Source organism: Rhamphochromis sp. 'chilingali' (assembly GCF_963969265.1).
Source record: "Rhamphochromis sp. 'chilingali' genome assembly, chromosome: 15".
Classification (NCBI taxonomy): domain Eukaryota; kingdom Metazoa; phylum Chordata; class Actinopteri; order Cichliformes; family Cichlidae; genus Rhamphochromis; species Rhamphochromis sp. 'chilingali'.
Window position 1 is genome coordinate 34,294,111 of NC_137942.1, and position 10,904 is coordinate 34,305,014.

Here is a 10,904-nt window from a genome sequence, read left to right on the forward strand (position 1 = left end):
CTTTTTGTAAATACTGTATATTTCTATTCACAAGTTACTGTCGTCCGGTGTGTATATATTTTCTGACTGCATATCTTATCAACACTGTTTTGTTTGTGACCATGTTCCCTTAACTCTCATATGGAGAGCAACATTGTTTGAAAACTGTATATATTTCTGTTTACAAATTACTGTGATTCAAAATGTTCCTGAACGCAGCAAACGGGCCAACGACCAATCAGTTTGAATCTTTCGAGGGGGGCCTCTGACTCACGGAGCAGGAGCTCCTCTCATTGGTTGTTGAGACCCGCAATGTTTGAATTTAGACTTGCGCAGTGTACACACCGGCGACTTACATTGTAACTAATGTTTTATGATGCTGTCTTCATTCTTCAAGTAAGCCAGCCTGAAGAAGGTTAATATTAACCGAAACGTCGCGACCTTGGCTTATTTCTTTGTAAATTTTGTAAATTTGTTTGCTTTTATTTTTTGCATTAAGCGAAAATAAAGCTCTTTTTCATTTTTCTGAACAAACGTGAGGACTATTATTATTATTATTATTTTTGGGACACACAGCAATTCTTACACTGCTAGCACGGTCCCCAGCGACCATTTGTCTAAGCTGAGACCGCAAGTGTGCCTGCAAAAATGCCCACGTTTTATCCGGAAGACGACTGGACCGTCGTCCGCCATCGCAGAGGCCGGAGAGGCGACCGCGACCTCAGAGACGACCGGAGATCTCCCAGACGGACCAGCTACCCATCCCGCGCCGTGCGCCGTACCTACGCGTCGGTGGTGAGGGGATATGACCGCCGTGAGGGGAGAGAAATTCCCCACAACGCTTACCCGGCATGGCGTCAACACCGGAGGGCAGAACAGCCAGCTCCAGTCCGCTATGCAGCCCGCTACCGTGATCGGCCGGAACAAGGGCACCGTTTTGAACAGGAGCGAGCCCGGGATTGTAGCTACCCATCCCACACTGAGCGCCGGACCTACGCTTCAGTAGTGAGTGGATGGCACCACCGGAGAGAGGAGAGAGAAATCCCCCACACATGGCGGCAGCGCCGGAGCAGAGAGCGACCAACTACGACCCGCTATGCTGCCCGTCACGGGGATCAACACGAGCAGAGGCGCCTGGCTGACCGAGGACAAGCATGGGACAGACGGTATGTGAAGCGTGCCAGATTTTCACGACCTGATCCTCCCAGACACGCCGTGCCATCTGATGACGCAGACTTTTCAACTAAAGTGCGGATTATTCACAGACTTATCAAATCTGTTCATCACCTTAAAAACGTTTCAAGGGACAAATATCCACCCTCCCTGAACAAAATTGTACAGAATTTAATGACTGTCATTAAGCCAGCTGCACCGAGCGAACTAACACAGACTCGAATCGAGGGTAATGCGAAGAACTGGGCATACACAGCAGTCCTGATTCTCCGCGATCATTATTCTATGGCTATGGAGGTGGAGCTAAAACGCCTCTTTGAGTTTCCTAAACAGGACTGGGAAGGACCCTTTGAGGTGGCGTCATCCTGGGCCAAGCGCAACCTGGGCCGCCGTCTCCGACCGGAGTCACTGGACCAGACCCAGGCAGCCATCATAGCCAGGCTGGCAGACCTGAGAGCGGACACCGAATCGAGAGAACAGAGCCGCGGGACCAGCGAGCCGACACGACAACCAGAGGTGAGGGATGATCTCATAACACTCGACTCGACCGAACCTCTGACAGAAGTGTTGCAGCCAGCTCCAACTGCACAGCCTGCCACGACACAGCCCGGAGCCGGCCGAACCATAACGGTGACTGCACAGGTGCATGCTCCACCTACAGCGCGCCCTGTCACCACGGCGACGGCGACCACCATGACCGACACCATCAGCGGTGACTGGTCACCTTTCATAGAGCGCGACGGTGAGGAGGACGACGATCCAAAACCCATCACCCCCACCCCCCATGAAGACCCTCCTGAACCCACACCAATGTCACCAAAAGACCGGAGAGTGGAGAGGGTATTCGCCGCGCTTCGCACGACCTCTGCTGAGGAGGAGCCGCCCCCGCCCACTCAGTCCCCGCAACCGGAAGACGACATAATGATCGAGGTAATGGACCTCACTCAGGGGGACGACACCATCCCCACGAGACCCATAAAAGACATTGAAACAGCGCCTGGACCGTCCACGTCTGCACATCTCGGCCTGCCACGCACCACACAGGACAGACTGAAATCCTGCGTGCAGACCCGCCTCCAGACGAGGAGAATGGAGGAATCCTCCCAGTCTCCTCCCCTTGCACCTGCTCCACCTGCTGAACAACCCGTCCTCCCCACGAGACACCCAAACACGCAGAGGAAACTGCAGGATTGGAGCCTCCACATCAGGAAATCAGCACTCATCATCGGTGACTCAAATGTAAGCACACTCCCATCTTTTTCAGCGGAGAACGTGCAAATTGACAGCTTCCCCGGTGCAAAGTGGTGCCATGCACAGGCCCTGCTGGAAAAAGCCACTTCCAGCGTAGAGGTGGAAACAATAGTTTTATCTTTTGGCCTAAATAACAGATCACAGAGGGACAAGAACACACCAATCACAGAACTGAAAAAGGCACTACTGACGGCCCAGAATGAATTTCCTGAAGCTGACATCTACGTCCCAGTGGTGAACTACTCCTCCGCTCTGCCCCAGAATGAGCAGGACACACTCCTGCACTTAAACACTTTCATCACAGGTCTGGTGAACCACATACCGGCTCTTCCTGCTGACAGTTTTGAGACAGGAAGGGACAACATCCACTGGACTGACGTGACGGCTTTGCATATGTTGGAGCACTGGAATGCTTTTGTGGAGTCCCCTTGAGCCCATCTGATAAAAGGGAGGGGGTAAGTTCTGGTGTTATTAACTTGTCTAAGCATTTTAAGCCTTCCACTGCCCAGCGGAACCTCCTGAATAGGGGTCTTAATTTCATTCCTGCAATAGGTCCTGACAAAAATTTCAAATTACAATGTAAGCATGATATTCAACAATATCACAGGAGAATCAAATTGGCTATTCATTATGGGGAGAAGTCTGATGCAGAACCCCAGCATTTCACTCTTAAATCTGAGTGGTCTCCTCCATTAGGTCAGCTTCCACAGGAAGTGTCCACTTTAATGAAAGCTGACTATGAATATTTTAATAACCATTTCCACATCAGCCATGTTAAACCAAATTTAACGGAGGAGGAGCTCAAAGCTCTAAAAGAACTAAAAGAAAATAAATCAATAATCTTAAAACCAGCAGATAAAGGCAGCGCTGTAGTGATCTTGGACAGGGATCAATACCTACAAGAGGGCTACAGACAATTACATGATAAAACCTATTATTCTAAATTAAAGAAACCGATCTATTTGGATACATTACCTATTGTGGAGAAAATTGTTAATAATCTACACCTGAAAAAATTCATTAATTTCAAACAAAAAACCTATTTACTGGGCTCCGCTGAGCCAAGGGGAAGGCTCTTTTATTTATTACCAAAAATCCACAAAGACCCAGCAAAGTGGTCTGTACCATTTCAGGTGCCTCCTGGGCGTCCCATTGTGTCTGATTGCGGTAGTGAAACTTACCACACTGCAGAATATCTGGACTTCTTCCTTAATCCCTTATCCATAAGGCATGACAGTTACATTAAGGATACGTATGACTTTGTGGAAAAGGTTAAGCAGACAGAAGTCCCCATTGAATCATTTCTCTTTTCAATTGACATTGACAGCCTATACACAAATATTGACATTAAGGAGGGAATAAACTCCATCAGGAATATTTTCCAAAAATACCCAGACAAAAAAAGACCTGAAAAAGAATTATTACAATTATTAGAAATCAACTTAACGAGAAATGATTTTGAATTCAATGGGGACTTCTTCTTGCAAATTAAAGGTACGGCCATGGGCAAAAAATTCGCGCCGGCATATGCCAACATTTTCATGGCAGAATGGGAAACTGCAGCCCTGGCAAAATGTGTCAAGAAACCACTGTACTATTACCGATTTCTTGACGACATCTGGGGCATATGGCCACACTCTGAACAAGATTTTGAAGCCTTTCTAAACACTCTGAATGGCCATAATAATTCGATCAAATTAAAATCTACAATTAATAAAACCACAATTGATTTCTTGGATACAACTACTTTCAAAGGCCCAAATTTTCCACAGACACACAAATTGGATATTAAAGTATTCTTCAAGCCCACAGACACACATGCCCTTTTATTCAAAACAAGTTTCCACCCAAAACACACCTTTGCTGGTTTAATAAAGTCACAACTGTTGAGATTTCACAGAATTTGCACACAACCTACTGACTTCAGAGCAGCGACCAAAATTTTATTCTCAGCTCTCACCAGTAGGGGGTATTGTCGCTCTTTCCTCAGGAAATGCTTCAATTCATTCCTGCAGACAAAACCCATTGATTTGACACCTGTCCTGCCTGTCGTTTTGACCTATGCCCCATCAACGTGCAAACTAATCAGAGTGATTAGAAACAATTTTCAGGATCTTGTCCAGAAAACCCAATTGCTGGGGGATCACAAGGTAATAGCTGCCTTTAGGAGGAATAAAAACCTAAGGGATTTCCTCATTAAGGCAAAAATCTCACCTCTCTCTGAGCCCAAACTCAGAGACCAGGGGCAATTTTTTAAGCACCAGAAATGGGTGAGGAGTTTCTCAAATGGAAATGTATTCTGCTCACAGGCTAATGGGACTCCACGCTCCAAGAATTGTATATATGTTATCACTTGTAGCAAATGTGGAATCCAGTATGTGGGAGAAACAGGCAACACGATCCTGACAAGATTCACCCAGCATAGATACAATGTGTTAAGGAAGAAAAACACACACACACAACTGGTTAAACACTTCCTATCACACGGCTGGGAATCTGTCAGAGCAACAGTAACACAGGCAAATCCCAGATGGACTACTCAGCAGAGGAGGAAGGCTGAAAGACTCTGGATTGCAAAACTGGACACTATACACCCTAAGGGGTTAAATGAAAAAAGTTTTTAAAGGACATAAAGTCCACATAATGTATATTCTTGTTTATTATTACTGTTCTGTTTCTCCTGTGTTTGCCATGTTCATTATTATCATCATTGTCACCAACACTCCACCTGTCTGTATATATTTGCTGTAACATCCTGACCATGAGTTTTATTCTGACCCTAACCAATTCTAACCCTGTGCTGATTTTAATCTTATCCTTGAAGCCTAACCTTAAGTTCAATCCTAACCTTAACCATTTTAACCCTATATTGGAATAACCCTCAGTTCCATACTCCACCCTCCCTCCCTCCCTCCCTCTCTCTCTCTCCCTCTTACCTCTCGCTCTTCCTTCCCCCCCCCCCCCCCCCCCCACCCCCCCTCCCCATCTGGGACTGATCACAATGTAAACCTGATGTCCAGGATGCCATCATAATCCCTTTTTCAGGGCACCACGTTTGGGACATGGTTCCTTGAGCCGGGAGCAGGAATGGCCCGTGCATTTGGGACCCGATTGCCTTCGGCAATCGGACCCCCATCTTACCTTCTCCTAACCGGCCTGTGCCTCTTGTCGACCCACTCCTGGAACCCCCTGTCCTTACACTGAAACACTGTATATATATGTGTATACTCAATTGCTGTACATATCATCAACGTAATTCTGATTGTGATGATTTCCTTTTGACTCTCATATGGAGAGAGACTTTTTGTAAATACTGTATATTTCTATTCACAAGTTACTGTCGTCCGGTGTGTATATATTTTCTGACTGCATATCTTATCAACACTGTTTTGTTTGTGACCATGTTCCCTTAACTCTCATATGGAGAGCAACATTGTTTGAAAACTGTATATATTTCTGTTTACAAATTACTGTGATTCAAAATGTTCCTGAACGCAGCAAACGGGCCAACGACCAATCAGTTTGAATCTTTCGAGGGGGGCCTCTGACTCACGGAGCAGGAGCTCCTCTCATTGGTTGTTGAGACCCGCAATGTTTGAATTTAGACTTGCGCAGTGTACACACCGGCGACTTACATTGTAACTAATGTTTTATGATGCTGTCTTCATTCTTCAAGTAAGCCAGCCTGAAGAAGGTTAATATTAACCGAAACGTCGCGACCTTGGCTTATTTCTTTGTAAATTTTGTAAATTTGTTTGCTTTTATTTTTTGCATTAAGCGAAAATAAAGCTCTTTTTCATTTTTCTGAACAAACGTGAGGACTATTATTATTATTATTATTTTTGGGACACACAGCAATTCTTACACTGCTAGCACGGTCCCCAGCGACCATTTGTCTAAGCTGAGACCGCAAGTGTGCCTGCAAAAATGCCCACGTTTTATCCGGAAGACGACTGGACCGTCGTCCGCCATCGCAGAGGCCGGAGAGGCGACCGCGACCTCAGAGACGACCGGAGATCTCCCAGACGGACCAGCTACCCATCCCGCGCCGTGCGCCGTACCTACGCGTCGGTGGTGAGGGGATATGACCGCCGTGAGGGGAGAGAAATTCCCCACAACGCTTACCCGGCATGGCGTCAACACCGGAGGGCAGAACAGCCAGCTCCAGTCCGCTATGCAGCCCGCTACCGTGATCGGCCGGAACAAGGGCACCGTTTTGAACAGGAGCGAGCCCGGGATTGTAGCTACCCATCCCACACTGAGCGCCGGACCTACGCTTCAGTAGTGAGTGGATGGCACCACCGGAGAGAGGAGAGAGAAATCCCCCACACATGGCGGCAGCGCCGGAGCAGAGAGCGACCAACTACGACCCGCTATGCTGCCCGTCACGGGGATCAACACGAGCAGAGGCGCCTGGCTGACCGAGGACAAGCATGGGACAGACGGTATGTGAAGCGTGCCAGATTTTCACGACCTGATCCTCCCAGACACGCCGTGCCATCTGATGACGCAGACTTTTCAACTAAAGTGCGGATTATTCACAGACTTATCAAATCTGTTCATCACCTTAAAAACGTTTCAAGGGACAAATATCCACCCTCCCTGAACAAAATTGTACAGAATTTAATGACTGTCATTAAGCCAGCTGCACCGAGCGAACTAACACAGACTCGAATCGAGGGTAATGCGAAGAACTGGGCATACACAGCAGTCCTGATTCTCCGCGATCATTATTCTATGGCTATGGAGGTGGAGCTAAAACGCCTCTTTGAGTTTCCTAAACAGGACTGGGAAGGACCCTTTGAGGTGGCGTCATCCTGGGCCAAGCGCAACCTGGGCCGCCGTCTCCGACCGGAGTCACTGGACCAGACCCAGGCAGCCATCATAGCCAGGCTGGCAGACCTGAGAGCGGACACCGAATCGAGAGAACAGAGCCGCGGGACCAGCGAGCCGACACGACAACCAGAGGTGAGGGATGATCTCATAACACTCGACTCGACCGAACCTCTGACAGAAGTGTTGCAGCCAGCTCCAACTGCACAGCCTGCCACGACACAGCCCGGAGCCGGCCGAACCATAACGGTGACTGCACAGGTGCATGCTCCACCTACAGCGCGCCCTGTCACCACGGCGACGGCGACCACCATGACCGACACCATCAGCGGTGACTGGTCACCTTTCATAGAGCGCGACGGTGAGGAGGACGACGATCCAAAACCCATCACCCCCACCCCCCATGAAGACCCTCCTGAACCCACACCAATGTCACCAAAAGACCGGAGAGTGGAGAGGGTATTCGCCGCGCTTCGCACGACCTCTGCTGAGGAGGAGCCGCCCCCGCCCACTCAGTCCCCGCAACCGGAAGACGACATAATGATCGAGGTAATGGACCTCACTCAGGGGGACGACACCATCCCCACGAGACCCATAAAAGACATTGAAACAGCGCCTGGACCGTCCACGTCTGCACATCTCGGCCTGCCACGCACCACACAGGACAGACTGAAATCCTGCGTGCAGACCCGCCTCCAGACGAGGAGAATGGAGGAATCCTCCCAGTCTCCTCCCCTTGCACCTGCTCCACCTGCTGAACAACCCGTCCTCCCCACGAGACACCCAAACACGCAGAGGAAACTGCAGGATTGGAGCCTCCACATCAGGAAATCAGCACTCATCATCGGTGACTCAAATGTAAGCACACTCCCATCTTTTTCAGCGGAGAACGTGCAAATTGACAGCTTCCCCGGTGCAAAGTGGTGCCATGCACAGGCCCTGCTGGAAAAAGCCACTTCCAGCGTAGAGGTGGAAACAATAGTTTTATCTTTTGGCCTAAATAACAGATCACAGAGGGACAAGAACACACCAATCACAGAACTGAAAAAGGCACTACTGACGGCCCAGAATGAATTTCCTGAAGCTGACATCTACGTCCCAGTGGTGAACTACTCCTCCGCTCTGCCCCAGAATGAGCAGGACACACTCCTGCACTTAAACACTTTCATCACAGGTCTGGTGAACCACATACCGGCTCTTCCTGCTGACAGTTTTGAGACAGGAAGGGACAACATCCACTGGACTGACGTGACGGCTTTGCATATGTTGGAGCACTGGAATGCTTTTGTGGAGTCCCCTTGAGCCCATCTGATAAAAGGGAGGGGGTAAGTTCTGGTGTTATTAACTTGTCTAAGCATTTTAAGCCTTCCACTGCCCAGCGGAACCTCCTGAATAGGGGTCTTAATTTCATTCCTGCAATAGGTCCTGACAAAAATTTCAAATTACAATGTAAGCATGATATTCAACAATATCACAGGAGAATCAAATTGGCTATTCATTATGGGGAGAAGTCTGATGCAGAACCCCAGCATTTCACTCTTAAATCTGAGTGGTCTCCTCCATTAGGTCAGCTTCCACAGGAAGTGTCCACTTTAATGAAAGCTGACTATGAATATTTTAATAACCATTTCCACATCAGCCATGTTAAACCAAATTTAACGGAGGAGGAGCTCAAAGCTCTAAAAGAACTAAAAGAAAATAAATCAATAATCTTAAAACCAGCAGATAAAGGCAGCGCTGTAGTGATCTTGGACAGGGATCAATACCTACAAGAGGGCTACAGACAATTACATGATAAAACCTATTATTCTAAATTAAAGAAACCGATCTATTTGGATACATTACCTATTGTGGAGAAAATTGTTAATAATCTACACCTGAAAAAATTCATTAATTTCAAACAAAAAACCTATTTACTGGGCTCCGCTGAGCCAAGGGGAAGGCTCTTTTATTTATTACCAAAAATCCACAAAGACCCAGCAAAGTGGTCTGTACCATTTCAGGTGCCTCCTGGGCGTCCCATTGTGTCTGATTGCGGTAGTGAAACTTACCACACTGCAGAATATCTGGACTTCTTCCTTAATCCCTTATCCATAAGGCATGACAGTTACATTAAGGATACGTATGACTTTGTGGAAAAGGTTAAGCAGACAGAAGTCCCCATTGAATCATTTCTCTTTTCAATTGACATTGACAGCCTATACACAAATATTGACATTAAGGAGGGAATAAACTCCATCAGGAATATTTTCCAAAAATACCCAGACAAAAAAAGACCTGAAAAAGAATTATTACAATTATTAGAAATCAACTTAACGAGAAATGATTTTGAATTCAATGGGGACTTCTTCTTGCAAATTAAAGGTACGGCCATGGGCAAAAAATTCGCGCCGGCATATGCCAACATTTTCATGGCAGAATGGGAAACTGCAGCCCTGGCAAAATGTGTCAAGAAACCACTGTACTATTACCGATTTCTTGACGACATCTGGGGCATATGGCCACACTCTGAACAAGATTTTGAAGCCTTTCTAAACACTCTGAATGGCCATAATAATTCGATCAAATTAAAATCTACAATTAATAAAACCACAATTGATTTCTTGGATACAACTACTTTCAAAGGCCCAAATTTTCCACAGACACACAAATTGGATATTAAAGTATTCTTCAAGCCCACAGACACACATGCCCTTTTATTCAAAACAAGTTTCCACCCAAAACACACCTTTGCTGGTTTAATAAAGTCACAACTGTTGAGATTTCACAGAATTTGCACACAACCTACTGACTTCAGAGCAGCGACCAAAATTTTATTCTCAGCTCTCACCAGTAGGGGGTATTGTCGCTCTTTCCTCAGGAAATGCTTCAATTCATTCCTGCAGACAAAACCCATTGATTTGACACCTGTCCTGCCTGTCGTTTTGACCTATGCCCCATCAACGTGCAAACTAATCAGAGTGATTAGAAACAATTTTCAGGATCTTGTCCAGAAAACCCAATTGCTGGGGGATCACAAGGTAATAGCTGCCTTTAGGAGGAATAAAAACCTAAGGGATTTCCTCATTAAGGCAAAAATCTCACCTCTCTCTGAGCCCAAACTCAGAGACCAGGGGCAATTTTTTAAGCACCAGAAATGGGTGAGGAGTTTCTCAAATGGAAATGTATTCTGCTCACAGGCTAATGGGACTCCACGCTCCAAGAATTGTATATATGTTATCACTTGTAGCAAATGTGGAATCCAGTATGTGGGAGAAACAGGCAACACGATCCTGACAAGATTCACCCAGCATAGATACAATGTGTTAAGGAAGAAAAACACACACACACAACTGGTTAAACACTTCCTATCACACGGCTGGGAATCTGTCAGAGCAACAGTAACACAGGCAAATCCCAGATGGACTACTCAGCAGAGGAGGAAGGCTGAAAGACTCTGGATTGCAAAACTGGACACTATACACCCTAAGGGGTTAAATGAAAAAAGTTTTTAAAGGACATAAAGTCCACATAATGTATATTCTTGTTTATTATTACTGTTCTGTTTCTCCTGTGTTTGCCATGTTCATTATTATCATCATTGTCACCAACACTCCACCTGTCTGTATATATTTGCTGTAACATCCTGACCATGAGTTTTATTCTGACCCTAACCAATTCTAACCCTG